At 28.9% G+C, this 17,255-nt stretch overlaps 1 pseudogene; it reads left to right on the forward strand.

The window, feature by feature from the left end:
* The first annotated feature begins 10,636 nt into the window (after window positions 1-10,636).
* On the forward strand, window positions 10,637-12,134 carry LOC136087178 (NADH-ubiquinone oxidoreductase chain 4-like; annotated as a pseudogene).
* The last annotated feature ends 5,121 nt before the right edge of the window (window positions 12,135-17,255 follow it).

The following is a 17,255-nucleotide window of genomic DNA, read 5'->3' on the forward strand; positions in this document are numbered from 1 at the left end:
AATAATTTTAAACCTGTTGTGCTCTACCTAATTTCCAATATATTAAAATTAAGCAACCTTGTGATATTCCTTAACTGCCAATTCGTCTGAAATTATCATCACAAAAACCTTCCCCTATCATTCAACAATTTCTTTACAAGTACAAATAGTCACTATCCTCTTCGCTCCATCAGTAGCTTAAACTTAGTTATTCTAAAACACCACTCTGCTAAATATGGAAATAAATCCATTAAATATCAATCTATTAGCTCATGGAACAAACTACCTCCTGATCTAAAATCTCTTAATTTAATCTCTGAATTCAAAATCAAGCTTTTTAATTATTTGTTAAAAAAATAAATATTTCTACAAATTAATATTGGAATTCTTTATTATGTATATTAATTTGTGATCCTTCAGTTTTTTATTTGATATTTTTAACATTTTGAAATTTGCCATTTTCAAACTTTTTTTCATTCTAATACTATTAATATTAGGACCAATATTTTGGCATTCTTTATTTATCTATCTATTTATTTATCTCTTTTCATTCAACCATTCTCTACTTCGTACTAAATGTTTGTTGTCACTGTCATTATTCACTAAATTTTTGCTGCTGCTGTTATTGTCCTTATGAAATTCTTCTTTTATTATAATTATTACCTGCTTAAACGTTTTGGGTCTCAAGCAAAGATATCTATAATTTCATATTTGCACCTTTTTTTATTATCTTTTATTATAATTTATAATATAATATAAATTATTGTTATATTGGACGTGGCCGTTTCCCGTTAACACATAGACACATAGTATAAAATATTAAAATACAAATAGACATCAAAATTCAAAACAAACAAAAATATTTTGTTTCTGCGAACGTTATCGTCTAATCGGATATCGGTATTATATCATAATGACAATATCAATATACGCCATGGATAGCAACGTATTTACGTATCAATAATCTATAAATAAATACGAACAATATATATTGTGTGTGTGTATGTATGTGTGTGTGGTTGTGGTCAGTGGGTGGTACCGTGGTGGTGTATATCAGGAAGAAACTGACTACAATTGCCGGAACAATTATTAACTTAATAGTAATTTGTTGTTGAGTATTACCTATACTGTTCGTCGTACATTTACCGGAAAGTACAATAGGTGCATTAACCTAACGAGTATAATATAAGATACGACTACGGACTAATAGTCAATTCTAAAAAATAAAAATGAATAAAGTTAAAACTAATCGTAAAGGAGGAGCGGAAAAAATTAGAGATAAACGAATTGCCGAACTGAAAGCAGCAGGAAGTCATCCAAAACAAAAGAAATTACAATTTTGTTTAACTATCAATACACGAAGTGGTAAGTTTATAAGTTTATATAGTTCAATTCTGAGTGGGTATGTTATAGATAGTATATGTATATAAATATAAAAAAAGTATATATGAAGACATGAAGTACCTTAAGTTCTTAAGTACCTATTTTAATTTATATTGCATTAACATTTTTAGATAACTTTAATGATGATACATCGGAATTCGAAATAAAAACAAATAATCCTATATTTTCAAGTGTAAGTATTAAAGTATATTATATACCTACCACCAGTCTTGTTAAGTATTCGAATACTTGTATTTAAATACTTTTTTTGTATTTTAAATACTTTTCAAATTCTTTCAACCCGTGTATTTTTAAATATTTAAAAAATACTTTGTTTTGTATTTTTATTCGAGAATACTAAATACTTTTATTCTAGTGTTCAACTCGAAATTCCAATTACCATTTTTTCGTAATATACTAATTTAAATTTTGTTTCTAAAGTATTATTATTTAATGTTAATAGTTTTGACTTATGAGAGTTTATAAATAAGGTTTCCCAAAACACAAGCTGATAACAAAATGACTGAAACCCCCATCTGCTCCTCTCTACCATGGCATACAGGACACTTGTACTTACTACTTATTAAAGAATTATATTTAGTCATTGAAACATTTATAAATAAGTTTAAATATCTATACATTTGCATATCGTGTTAATTATATATTATATATTAATAATTATTAATAAAAATAACATTTATAATATGCAATTTATTGAATTAAAAAAAAATTTGTTAAGTATTTTGAATATTTTTAAAAAGTATTTGTATTTATATTCAAATACATTTGAAAAGTATTCTTAACAAGACTGCCTACCACATTAAAATATATTAAATGTAAAAAAAGAAAAAATTTACACAAAGGTATTTTTAAAAAAATACCTAGCTATACACTTTTGTTTTAATATTGTGTTGTAGACTATAGAATAAAAAAACTTATGTTTCTTATTCAAAATAACTTATTTTGGAATTATCATTACAGGATCCTGTATGTACTAGTACATCTACTGTGCATAATTCCAATAACTTAAACATCAATGAAAAAGGTTTGGAATTAGTAATAGAGTCTGATGAAATGAAAAATCCTACATTTTCTAGTGTGAGTACAAAGTATTAAAGTATCTTATATACCATATTAAAATATATAAAATGTAAATAAAAAAAAAATGTACACAAAGATATTTAAAAAAACTAATACTTTTAAATAAATTTGTGTTGTAGTCTTGTAGACTATAAAATACAAAAAACTTATGTTTCTAATTGTTTGATTGCATTAGGTAGAAGATATTATTATACGTTCTAATATCAATATCAATAGTATTATTGATGATGAGACAGGTATTATGAATAGCAGTATTGGAAAAACTGGTTCTGATTTTATTTCGGTTTGTACATCGACAACTGGCATTCCTATTGTGAGGACATTTACTTATTGCCATTTTAATTAGATAGTTTACCCATTAAATTTATATGATTTTTTTTTGTAGGAAAATTATGGTTATACTATACAAGTTGATTTAAAATTTCCGACAAATCCTAAAAATTTACCCGTGGTTCAAAAATTGGAGTTTGTTAATACAATTCACCCTTGTCAACCTAAGTTTTTAGAAAATGTAGCTTGATCTCTTCACAGAATATATAATCGAACAGACCTAAAAGGTAATTTAATACCAAGAAAATGGTTGACTGTAAAATGTAAAGGCAATAATTATGTAGAAGCTGTTTATTGCACAGTTTATTGCAAAATGAAACCCGATGGTGGTCACGAGAAAAAGCATTAAAAAGGGTTTCCAGTGGTGCTGACTGTTTATATCCAGCTGTTCTTAGTGCTCTTAACTTTGTTACCACATCAAGTAAATTTGATCCAAAGTCTTCATCTGAGGCCTCGTCCTTAATAGAAAATTTATGCAATTTTAAAACCATATGTACAGCTCATGTATTTTTAAAAATATTTATTACTGTTGGTTCTACGTCAACTTATTTACTAACTAAAAATTTAGACCTCCTTGCTGCATGGGAAATGGTCAAAACAACTATTAAAGAAATAGATAAAATTAATTTTGATGATGTTATGTCAGAATCAGAAAAATTTTGTTCGGATATGAATACCAAGTTAACAACTGTTAAATTACCTGAAGATATAATTGTCGAATCCGAGTTTAAGCAAAACAGAATAAGTCGTACAAAGCAAATGTTTGACGAAATATGTAGCGATGAATCACCAATAAATCCCAAACAAAAATTTAAGGTTGAAGTATTCCTGTGTATTATTGATCAACTAAATACTAGCCTGTCAGAGAGATTTATAAATAATACAAGTTTAATTGTTGACATGCAATATCTTTTACCAAAACATTTTAAGGATTTGAAGTCAGATGATCTTCCAGAGTCAGCGTTACAAAAATTGTCTACTTTGGCGTCAGTAGACCATCCATTGTTAATTGCTGAATTAAAACATTTTGCAAGTATTTACAATAGTGTTTAACAACCGCTGAACAAATCCAATCGTATAATATATGATAGCATTGATGACAATAGCCATGAAGAAGATGATGGGATTAATGATAATTTATATGAACTTCCCACTGATATCAGGACAGGTAAAATAAAAAACAATTTAGGTAGGTTGTAACTTAAACCTAGGTGTATAAACAAGTATAACTAAAAACTTAATAGGTAATTCATTTTTTGGGGGGTTGGTGCGGCGCGGGGCCCCCTGCGTTAGCCACAGCAGGGGGTGCGCCAGTGCTGCACCTGGACTGGGGGGGGGGGGTCGGTGATCCTCTTTTAGGGGAGAAGAAAACCGAAGAATTTTTTTTATTCCCTGTTTTTAATGGGTTGAGTGATTTATAAAAGGTAGTTCGTTAAAAGTATTTATGTAGGAAAATTTTTAAGAATTTTTATTATTTGATCCTCTAAAAGAAGAAGAGTAAACTAATGGAAAGTTATTTGGCTCATGACCAGAATATAAGGGTTCGATTCCTTTCTCTTTATTTTTAAATTAAAGCAGTTTCTTTTGATTATGGAGAAATAAAAGTATGAGAATTGTTTATACATGTTAGTGGAAGCAAATAAATGAGTAAAATAGGGTAATTCTTGTTTTGTATCAGGTTAAAAAATTTAATACTTTTTTATCCTAAGACGCATAGCTTAAGCCATGTTTTTACTGAGACAAAGAAAAATTAACAGCAGTAAAGAAATTTATACAATTAAAATAATTTAGATATAAAGTAATCGTAAATTTTGTCTAATTAAGTGCCAGCAGACGCGGTGATACTTAAGAAATAAATTTTTATAAAAAAATAGGTTAAATGTGTATAGAATAAAAATTGTAAAATTAAGATTATTGATTTTGTAAAATATACAATAATTAAAAATTTCAAAGATTTTATGAAAGAACTAGAAACTTAAATAAATGATAATTATACAGGATTAGATACCCTGCTAATCTTTTTGTTAATAATTAATCTGAACAGTATACCTAAACAGGTGAAAATCAAATATTTTGGTTGTTTATTTTTCTAATTAGAGGAGTATGTAATTTAATTCGATAATCCGCGAAATACCTTACCTTTTTTTGAAAATACAAGTGTTGCATGGTTGTCTTCAGCTTTAACTTATAGTTAAAGCATAATTCTTTAAAGAATAAAGTCAAATATTATGGCCTTTATAAAAAGGGATATTATGTACTACAATAAATATTATAATATAAATTTATATTTGGATAATCAATGTAAAGTGATTTTAAAGAGAATTTAATAGTAATTAAAAATATAAGGTTTTAATGAATAAGTGCAAATATTAATACAAATAGCCCGTCGCCTTGATCATAAAAGATAGAGTAAGTCGTAACATAGTGGGGCAAAGGGAACTTTTCCCTGTGATTTATAATCCAATCATGAATGAATTTTTCTTTTTTTTTTCTGTTTTAATAATCTTAGGGTGTTTAATGTGTATTAATTCTTTAAACCCTATTCATTCTGTTTTTTGACTAGTAGCTGTATTTTTTTTTTCTTTTGCTTTATTAATTAATTTAAATTTAGAATTTCTGTCATTATTATTAATAATAATATATGTGGGAGCTATAGTAATTTTGTTTTTATTTGTAATAATGATGTTAGATATTATTCAAATAAAAAAAAATTCTAATATTAATAATATAATTCCTATAATTTTAATTGTTTTAACTTCATTAATCATAAAAGTTAATAACAAAAATGTATTTTTACCTTATTACTTAAATGATAATTTTTTAAATTTTAATCTTATAAATTATCATAACTTTCATAATTTAGTTCTATTTTTTTACTCTAAATATTATATAAATTTTATGTTGATAAGCATTATTCTGTCAATAGGAATGATAGGAGTAATTGTTTTAACTATTACTCATAATTTTAATTTAAAGAAGCAAAAAATATTTATACAACACTTAAGAAACAATTCATGAAATTAAATTTATTTATTTATTAGTTTTTTACTTAGTTCTGTTTAGGGATGGCAATCCCGGGATCCCGGGATCCCGAAATCCCGGGATTACAGACAAATTCATGATCCCGAAATCCCGGGATTAGTCTCTAAAATTTCCCGGGATTTCGGGATTGTAATAAACAATAAATAAAAACAAAAATTGATTAAACTTAATTTATTTATTTAAAATGTCTAAATTTTCGCTATAAAATTTGTTGAGCTGCTTATTCTCCATGCAATGTTTTCCTTTTATTTTTTAAATTCTTAACGTTGGCGTGATTGTCACAAGTTCTTTAACATTAAAAGTTATCAAATACGGAAGGTATATTAAATAAACTTTATTTATTAATTCGAAGTATAATTGTTTTCACATAAGTTCATTTTGAATTATGAATAAAGATAATTAGTCAATAAATAGCTTAAAATATAACTTTTTTTTTTTCAATAAGATAGAAATTAGCCTAATATCATGACTAACTATGCTGAATTCAACAGCACAAATCTCATGTGGAAACATTTTTTAAAAGGAGCAGATGTAACAGCCTTATGCAAAGTAATTACATGCAAAAAAATATTAAAAATTGCTGGTGGTTCAACGAAAGGTCTTCATACCCATTTACTTTCCATACATAAAGTTAAATTAACATCGCAGGAATCAAGTTTATCCACGACACCTTCAACTTCAAAAGAATTATTAGAACCGAAAAATAAAAAACCGAAAATCACAAGTTATTTTCCAACAACATCGAAAAAAGATGAATGCCTACCTGAAGTATTTGCCCGTATGGCAGCAAAAGATGGTATATCATTTAATACAATTTGCAACTCTTCTGATATACGAGCTGGGTTAGTTGCACGAGGCTTTAAAAATGTCCCAAAATCACGAAACACTATTCGAAAAATGCTGTTAGACTACTATGAACAGGTTAAAAAACTAGTTATAAAGGAAATAATTAATCAAATATCAAGAGGCTTCAAGTTTTCCTTAACGCTTGATGAGTGGACTTCTTTTGGAAACTGCAGATACATGAATGTGAACGTACACGAGTTGAAAAGTTATTGGAATTTAGGTTTGATTCGCATTTTAGGGTCTATGCCAGCAGAAAAGTGCGTTTCACTTCTAAACGAAAGACTCAACAATTTTAAAATAAAACTTGAGGACGATATCATTGGTATTACCACGGATGGTGCAAGCGTCATGAAGAAACTTGGAAAAATTATAGAAAGTGATCAACAACTATGCTTTGCCCACGCTCTACGGCTGGCAGTAATATCAGTTCTTTATAAAAATGACCGCAATTACTTGGAAATCGATGAAATTTTAGATGATGAGCACACTACCTTTGCAAGTTTAGAGAACCACAGTGATGAAGAAAAAGATAATGATTGTATTAATGACTATGCTTCTGAAGAGGAAGATTGTATTCAAGATTCAAATAATTCATTTTTGTTTAATGAAACCTCTGAGGTTACTATTAAACACCAAGTTTTTGGACCTGTTATAACAAAGGTCAGGAAAATTGTAAAAATCTTTAAAAGGTCCCCAACCAAAAATGAAAATTATTTACAAAAGTACGTAAAAATTGAGTTTGGAAAGGTTATCCATTTGATTATGGATTGTAAAACCAGATGAAGCAGCTTATTGCTTATGCTTGAAAGATTTGACAAATTAAAATATTGTGTTAAAAAGGCATTTCTAGATTTAGAATTGGATTCCAAAATTGACGATTCAATTAAGATGGACGAAAATGAATATAAAATTGTATCTGATTTAGTAGCACTTTTGACTCCTGTTAAAGCCACTGTGGAAGCACTTTGACGACGAGACGCAACTTTAATTACAGCTGACATTGCATTAGAGTTTATGTTGACCAAAATAAAACAACAAAAATCTGAAATCGGGAATAAACTGTATGCTGCTTTGAGTCACCGAATTAAAGAGAGGAGAACACCATTAAGTAGCTTAGTTTATTATCTTTATAATGGCTAGGTTACATCAACGAAAATCACAGATGTTTTTGTACCAAATACAAGTAATCAAAATAAAAAGATTATAGTAAGCATGATAAAGCGTTTTCATCCCGCAGATATAGCATCAACAGCAGACAGCAGTTGTGATGTTCAGCTAAACCAGGTTTTAAGAAGCGACGAAGGTGATAAGAAAGTCAAAACAATTAGTGAACAATTAAACGAAGTTATGGAAAAAGGATTGATAGCTATACGAACAACACTTATAAGGGTAGAAAGTATAACTTCTAAGATTCAAAAAGAAATGTTTTTATTTGAAAGTGGTGGCACAAGAGGTGATCACCTTCAAAAAGTGTATAACTATATTCTATCTATACGACCAACAAGTGTAGAGTCTGAACGAGCATTCTCAGCCGCTGGGTTTTTATGCTCTAAAAATCGAACACGATTAAACGATGAAATGATGGACGCTTTGATTTTTTTAAGGTGGAGCTTTCAAAACGAATTATAACTCTTATATATTAATGTATAATTATATTATTTTTAAACATTGTTATTTTGTGTTATCGTTTAAAGGTGTTATTTATAGTTTAAATTACTTTACTTCATCAGTTAAATTAATCATATAATAGTGTTTGATAATTAAAAGTTCTTTGCAGGCTTTATCTTCTATGATTGTAAGTTTTTCATTCAATCCCGGGATTTCCCGGGATTTCCCGGGGACAAATTTGTAATCCCGAAATCCCGGGATTGAGAATTTCCGAGATTTTTGCCATCCCTAGTTCTGTTGTTTTGTTTTTTTCAATTTTTCTTTCTTTTAAATCACCAGATAAAGAAAAACTTTCTATTTATGAGCGTGGGTTTAATCCTTTTCATTCAACTGGTCAACCATTTTCTATAAGATTTTTTCTAATTGCTATTTTGTTTTTAGTATTCGATTTAGAAATAATTTATTTATTCCCATGGTCTGTAAATTCAAATTTAATAGATTATTATTCACAATTTGTCATTTGTTTATTTATAATTGTATTAGTCATAGGATTAATTTACGAGTGATTGAGGGGGGGGGGGGGTTGGAATGAGAATAATGCTATTTGATTTCAATTTATTAGTGATAATTATGTTTTGTATTAGTATTATTGGAATAATTATTAATAGAAGCAATATAATATTAATTCTAGTTAGTAAAGAAATTTTATTATTATCTATTTCAATGAATTTTATATTAAGTTCACTAACTTCATATGCGGTAGTGGTGTAGTGGTAAGAGCGCTCGCTTTGTAAGCGAGAGGTTCCGAGTTCGACTCCCACCACGTCCCTGGAAGTACTGCGCTCAACTTAGTTTCTCTGCGCAGCGGCCTTGCTCAGCAAGGTTCGTGTTTCGGAGTTAAAGAGTTGAGAGAGGGTCGCACCACGAACAACAACTAAAAAATAAATAAAAAATAAAAAAAAAAAAACACAAAAAAAAAAACACAAAAAAAAATATAAAAAAATGAGTAGCCTCCTCGACTGTAGTGGCCCCCCTCGGGCCTTGGGGAGGTGAATAATCTTAAAAAAAAAAAAAAAAAAAAAAAATAATTTTTCTCAAGAAGGACAAATAATAGCAATATACATAATAACTATTGCTGCTATTGAGTCAGCTATTGGATTATCAATAATAGTGGCTTTTTATAAAATAAAAGGATCTATTTCTTTAAAATTATTAAATTTACTAAAAGGATAATGAAAGATATATATTTAATTATACTAGAAATTATAAAGTTTTTGATAATTATTGTTCCAGTTTTAATTTCTGTAGCCTATTTGACCTTAGCAGAAAGAAAAATTTTAGGTTATAGTCAGAATATATAATAAGAATAAAGGTCCTAATGTGGTAGGAATATATGGGTTATTACAACCCTTAGCTGATGGTGTAAAATTATTTTCAAACGAGTTAATTATTCCTAATCATGTTAACATATTTCTTTATTTATTTTCTCCTATTTTAGCTTTAACTCTATCTTTGCTTATTTGAGTAATAATTCCATTGGGGATAAATAATTTAATCTTTGATTTTAATTTGGGAGTGATGTTTATTTTTGCTATTTCTTCAATAAATATATATTCTATACTTTTATCTGGATGATCAAGTAATTCTAAATACGCCTTTTTGGGTTCATTGAGGGCTGCTGCTCAAATGATAAGTTATGAAGTATGTATTAGCTTAGTTGTTTTCTCTTGTATTCTGTGTGCCGGAACTTTAAATATCTATTCTTTAATAAACTCACAAAGTCAAAGCATTTCTTATATTTTCCCTTCATGACCCATAGCTATAATGTTTTTTATATGTTCATTAGCAGAAACTAACAGAGCCCCCTTTGATTTAACTGAGGGTGAATCAGAATTAGTTTCTGGTTATAATCTAGAATATTCTTCGATGTCTTTTGGTTTGTTCTTTTTGGCAGAATATTCTCATATAATATTTACTAGTGCTTTTTTTGTAATTTTATTTTTAGGAAATTGAAATAATTATTTCTTTATTAATAATTTTATTTTATTTTTAAAAATGATTGTATATATATTCAACTTGTTTCTCCGCGCAGCGGCCTTGTTCGTCAAGGTTCGTGTTTCGGAGTTATAGAGTTGAGAGAGGGTTATAACCACTATTAAGTAGCCTCCTCATCTGTAGTGGCCTTCTTGGCCTTGAGGAGGTGAATAACACAAAAAAAAAAAAAAAAAAAAATTTGTTTTTTTGTTTATTTGAGTTAGAACCTCCTTTCCTTGATTAAGATATGATCAATTAATGGGTTTATTATGAAAATCTTATTTACCTTTAAGTCTATCATTTATTATTATTACTAATTCTTTATTATGAGCTTTTTGAGGTTTATCTAATAAATGATGTATTTAATCTTTCTTTTATTAATTCCATTTTTAAGCATAATAAACATCTTGTAAGTTCAAAGAAATAATACAAATATTTTTAATATTTCTTTGTTTTGATCTTTAATATTATTATTTTATTTTATATTAATTTTTACTTTTAATCATAAAATTTTCAATTTTCAATTTAATTTAAATTTCAGTTGATTACTAATAAATTCAATATTTATTAATTGAAATAATTTTATTCTTTCTGTTGATGGTTTGTCTATATTTTTTATAGGCTTAAGTATTTTACTAATTCCTATATGTATATTAATAAGCTTAAAATCTATAAAATATTTTAAAAAAGAATTTAATATATTGCTATTTATATCAGTTATTCTATTAATTACAGTATTTTCTATTTTAGATATTTTATGGTTCTATATTTTGTTCGAAAGTATATTAATACCTGTATTTATTATGATTGGTATATGAGGTTATAGAGAAGAAAAAATTAAAGCTGCTTTTTATTTCTTTTTTTATACCTTAATAGGATCTTTACTAATGCTAATAAGTATATTTAAAATATATTCACTAACTGGAACTACTAACTATGAAAATTTATTAATCATAAAAATTCCATATAATATTCAATTTTGATTATTTATAGGGTTTTTTATAGGCTTAGCTGTAAAAATACCAATGGTACCATTCCATATTTGACTTCCTCAAGCTCACGTAGAAGCACCAATAGCAGGTTCAATTCTATTGGCAGGAATACTTTTAAAATTGGGGGGTTATGGTTTGATTAGGTTTTGTTATCCAATTTTTCCACTGGCTTCTCAATTTTATTATCCATTGATTATTATAATGAGTATTGTAGCCATAGTTTATGGTGCTTTAACTACATGTCGTCAAATAGACATAAAACGTTTAATTGCTTATTCTTTAGTTTCTCATATGGGTTTAGTGACTATAGGTATTTTTTCACATTCTATTGAAGGATTAGTTGGGTCAATGTTAATGATGATTGCTCATGGTTTATCTAGTTCAGATTTATTCATTATTACTTCAATTGTGTATTTTAGATTTCATTCTAGAATTATAAAATATTTTAGAGGTTTAACTATTACTATGCCGATTTTAAGTACAATTACATTTACTTTAATTTTAGCTAATGTTTCATTTCCTTTAACATTAAATTTTATAGCTGAATTATTCTTAATAATTTCAGGTTTTAAGTTTTCTTTGTTTATAATTTTATTAATTTTATTAGGGGTTTTCATAAATCTAATTTATTCTTTATGAGTTTACAATAGAATGTTTTTTGGTTCTAGTTCGCCTTATCTAAAATTTTCAAGAGATATAATAGGTTTTGAATTTCAAAGTTTATTACCATTAATAGTGTTTATTATTGTATTAGGGATCTATCCGAATATACTTATTGATTCCATAATATTTAGTTCTTATATTAACATTTCTATATAATGAGGATTAGAAAAAACAATCATCTTATAAAACATATTAATTCTACTTTAATCGATCTTCCTTCTCCATCAAATATAAATTACTTGTGAAATTTCAGATCCTTATTAGGATTGTGTTTTGCAATTCAATTAATTACTGGAATTTTTTTAGGTATGCATTATTGTGGAGGTATAATTTTAAATCAATAATTCATATATGCAGAGATGTAAATTACGGGTTTTTATTAAAATCAATTCATGCTAACGGAGCTTCTTTATCTTTTATTTGTGTTTATATTCATATAGGCAAAAGTTTATACTATGGGGGTTATCAAAAAAAACCTATTTGATTTTCAGGTATAATTATATTTATAGTAATGATGATTACTGCTTTTATAGGTTATGTATTACCTTGAGGACAAATGTCCTTTTGAGGGGCTACTGTAATTACAAATTTTTTATCTGCAATTCCTTATATAGGAGATGACATAGTTCAATGAATTTGAGGTGGATTTAGTGTAAATAATGCCACTTTAGGTAGATTTTTTAGTTCACATTATCTATTCCCATTTGTATTAGCATCTTTAATTTTAATTCACATAGTACTAATTCATAGTGTTGGGTCTAGTAACCCATTAGGAATTAATAGTAATTTTGATAAAGTTCCATTTCATTGATATTTTGCAATAAAAGATATTTATGGATTTTTTATATTAATACTTATTCTATTATTTATAGTATTTTTTTATACTAATACTCTAGGTGACCCAGAAAATTTTATTAACGCTAATTCATTAGTAACTCCTGTTCATATAATGCCAGAATGATATTTTTTATTTGCTTATGCTATATTAAGATCAATTCCTAACAAATTAGGAGGAGTTTTAGCTTTAATTTTAAGTATAATAATTTTATTTGCTATTCCATCTTTACATACTAATAAATTTTTTTCATTAACTTTTAGACCTATAGGAAAATTATTATATTGAATGTTTATAGCAAATTTCATCTTATTAACTTGATTAGGTTCTAAACCTATAGAAAACCCTTATATAATAATCAGTATAATTTCTAGTTTATTTTATTTTTTTATTTTTTATTAATAATTCCAACAATAGGAAAATTAGAAAACTACTTGTTTTTTCAAAAGATAAGTGTATAATTGGATCACACGTTGAATGTTTTCAACTAATCATAAAGATATAGAAACTTTATATATAATTTTTGGGGCATTTTCTGGAATGATAGGAACTGCTTTAAGTATGTTAATTAGAACAGAACTTTCAGCACCAGGAAGAGTAATAGGAGATGATCATTTATATAATGTTATAGTAACAGCTCATGCTTTTGTAATGATATTCTTTTTAGTCATGCCAGTCCTAATAGGAGGTTATGGAAATTGGTTTGTGCCTATATATATAGGAGCACCAGACATGGCTTTTCCCAGACTGAATAATTTAAGTTTTTGATTACTCCCTCCTGCATTAATTCTACTTTTAACTTCATCTTTAGTAGAGCAAGGAGCAGGAACAGGTTGAACAGTTTATCCCCCTTTATCCGGGCCTTTCGCTCATTCAGGGGGGTCTGAAGATCTAGCTATTTTTAGTTTACATTGTGCCGGATTTTCTTCAATTGCTGGAGCAATCAATTTTATTACAACCATCTTCAACATGAGAACACCAGGTTTAACATTTGATAAACTTCCTTTATTTGTATGATCTGTTTTAATAACGGCATTCTTATTACTTCTTTCTCTTCCTGTTTTAGCAGGAGCAATAACTATGTTATTGACTGATAGAAATTTTAATACTACTTTCTTTGATCCAGCTGGAGGAGGGGACCCCGTTTTATATCAGCATTTATTTTGATTTTTTGGTCACCCAGAAGTATATATTTTAATAATTCCAGGATTTGGAATTATTTCACAAATTATTCCTATTTTAAGCTCAAAAAACCAAGTTTTTGGATATTTAGGTATGATATATGCTCAATTAGCTATAGCCTTTTTAGGTTTTATTGTTTAAGCTCATCATATGTTTACTGTAGGTATGGATGTTGACACTAGAGCATATTTTACAGCAGCTATTATGATTATTGCTGTTCCTACAGCGATCAAAATTTTCAGTTGACTAGCAACAATGTATGGAGGAAAAATTAATTTATCTACACCTCAAAGATTTTATGAATAAAAATTAATTCATCTACATTTCAAAGATTTTATGAAAGAACTAGAAACTTGAATAAATGATAATTAAACAGGATTAGATACCCTGGTAATCTTTTTGTTAATAATTAATCTGAACAGTATACCTAAACAGGTATACTGTTCAGATTAATTATTAGTCTATGAGAGAAAATGATAATGGACATAATCGTAATTTTTGTCTCTTGTGTGTTCACAAACTAATTTATTCGCTTAATGTGCATTCTCCTATATACGCTAATCTTTTTACTGCCATAGAATTTGTATTAACACTATCCGCGAGTCAAGTAAATTGCGAGCGTGTTTTTAGTAAATTGAAAATAATTAAAAATCGTTTACGTTCTTCTCTTGGAAATGAACACTTGGAAGCATTTCTCCTTATGACATTTGAAAAAGAAATTTTAGACGAAATTGAATTTGAAGACATACTTGAAATAGTAAAGAGTTCATCACCGTTAAGTCTAAGCTGTTGTCAAAATATTAAATATTTTAATTTATATTAACTGTACCTTACTATCTAAGTACCTATAAGGGCATAAGGCCATAAAGTATCATTACTTTTATTTTGTTTAATTATGTTTTACTACTGTGATCAAAAAGTAAGGTGAATTTTTTTATAAAATGAAAAATCTTTATTTATTCTTCCAAATCTGTATCGTCCCCCTCAAAATAATCCCCCCCCGGCCCCAATGCACTTTTGTCAACGTTTTTTCCAGTCTTCGAAGCATGCCGAAAAGTCCTCGGTAGGGATAGCCTTCAATGCGCGTGCCGATTCACGTTGGATCTCTTCAATGGACTCAAAACGATTTCCCCGGAGTGGTCTCTTGAGCTTTGGGAACAGTCAGAAGTCACACGGTGCTAAGTCGGGCGAATACGGTGGTTGTGAAGCAACATGGGTAGAGTTTTTGGCGAAAAACTCACGAAGAACCAGTGCTGTGTGCGAAAGCGCATTATCGTGGTGCAAAATCCAAGAGTTATTGGCCCATAATTCCGGTCTCATTTTGCGAATAGCTTCACGCAAACGTCGCATAACGCTTAAATAATATTCCTTGTTGACAGTTTGGCCAGTTGGAAGGAATTCGTAGTGCACGACACCACAATAATCAAAGAAAACAGTCAACATGACTTTGATTTTTGAGCGACTTTGACGTCCCAGTGGGCACAGGACGTAAAAAAGACGTCTTTTAAACGTCTTTTGAACGTTTTGGACGTCTTTTGAACGTTCAAAAGACGTCTTATTTAGGTCCTGTGCCCACTGGGGTGGTTGCTTCGGTCTCGGCTCGCCTTTTTCATGGTATTCACTTGATTGGTCGGTTGTTTCAGGGTCGTATGCGTAGACCCAAGTCTCATCGCCATTAATAATTTGTTTGTAGACGTCTTGATAGTCAGAAAGCATTGCTTCACACGTTTTAACGCGACGCTCTTTTTCAAAGAAAATGAGAAATTTCGACACCAAACGTGATTTGAGTCTTCTAAGGCCCAAATGATCCTTCAAAATCGCTTGCACCGACCCAAATGATATTCCAACCATGTCAACAAGGTCTCGAATGGTTAACCGACGATTTGCAAGCACCAATTCTTTGATTTTGTTGATGTGGCGATCATCAATCGAAGTCGATGGTCGTCCGGAGCGTTCCAAGTCATCAACACGTTCTCGGCCTTCTTTGAAGACTTTGTACCACTTGTAAACATTTTTTTGAGACATAGTCTCTTCATCGAAGGCCTTTTGCAACATTCGATACGTTTCAGCAGCAGAAATATCATTCCGCAAACAAAATTTAATGGCACTTCTATTCATAACATATTCATAACATTCAGTAATTATTATTTTGTATAAAAGATAATTTGGCCTTCGACCCACAAAGTTTATAAAGGCCCGTAATCACAATATGAGTAAACATAATTTTTTTTGGGGGGGGGGGGGGTTGGACCTGTAGTAATAGGGCCGCTAATGAACTTGGAATAGTGAGCCGAACCCTTCCCAGTCCGCCCCTGCAAAACTTTAACGCGATTCAAGACATTGTAATCACTTGGGTTATTAGTTGTTTTAATAAAATTTGTTACAGTATAAAATATTTATTTTAAAGTATAATAATATCTATAGTATAATAAATGATATAGTATAAAGTATATAAATTGTCATTATACAGTATAAAATATATACAGGTTTTCATAATTTTAGGTTTTCATAAATTTAGGTTTTCATAAATATAGGCGCACTCATATTTGAGAATAGAAATTTTTAGTTTTTTAACGATAAAACAATAACGAAAAAAGATTACGGTTTAATTTTTTTTCTATATATTAGATAAATACATACAGAATACAAAACCTAAAAAAAATTTACAAAAAAAATACAAATACTAAGTAATAATTAGGTACAACTACATGGTATTAAAAAAATAAGACAAAAAAAATTATTCATTAATTCAGACGCACGGTACATTAGGAGGCGTAATTTATAAACCAATCAATATTTTGTGTATCCGCCTTTTGCTTTAATACAACTATGAACTCTTCTTGGCATAGACTCAACAAGATTTTTGCACATCGCGTCTGGGACACTATACCAGGTCTCCTTAAGGACGTCCTTCAGCTGGCCAAGTGTGGAAATTTGAACCTTTGCCAATTCACGGTCAATCCAAGCCCAAATGTTTTCAATCGGGTTCAAATCAGGTGAATATGGAGGCCACGGTATTGTCTTGATATTATCATTGTTGAACCACTTCTTTGTATAGTATGCAGTATGTGCAGTAGCGCCATCTTGTTGATGTTTCCATGGTTTATCATTGAGCATAAGCAGGTCAATTAATGGAATTATGTTGTTTTCCAGTACTTCTACGTATATTCTGGAGTTGATTCTTCCGGTGTATGTTTGGCACATACCAACACCTTTGTAATTGAAGCATGACCAGATTCCTATTGAGCCTCCTCCACTTT

This window comes from Hydra vulgaris, chromosome 11, assembly GCF_038396675.1.
Source record: "Hydra vulgaris chromosome 11, alternate assembly HydraT2T_AEP".
Lineage (NCBI taxonomy): Eukaryota > Metazoa > Cnidaria > Hydrozoa > Anthoathecata > Hydridae > Hydra > Hydra vulgaris.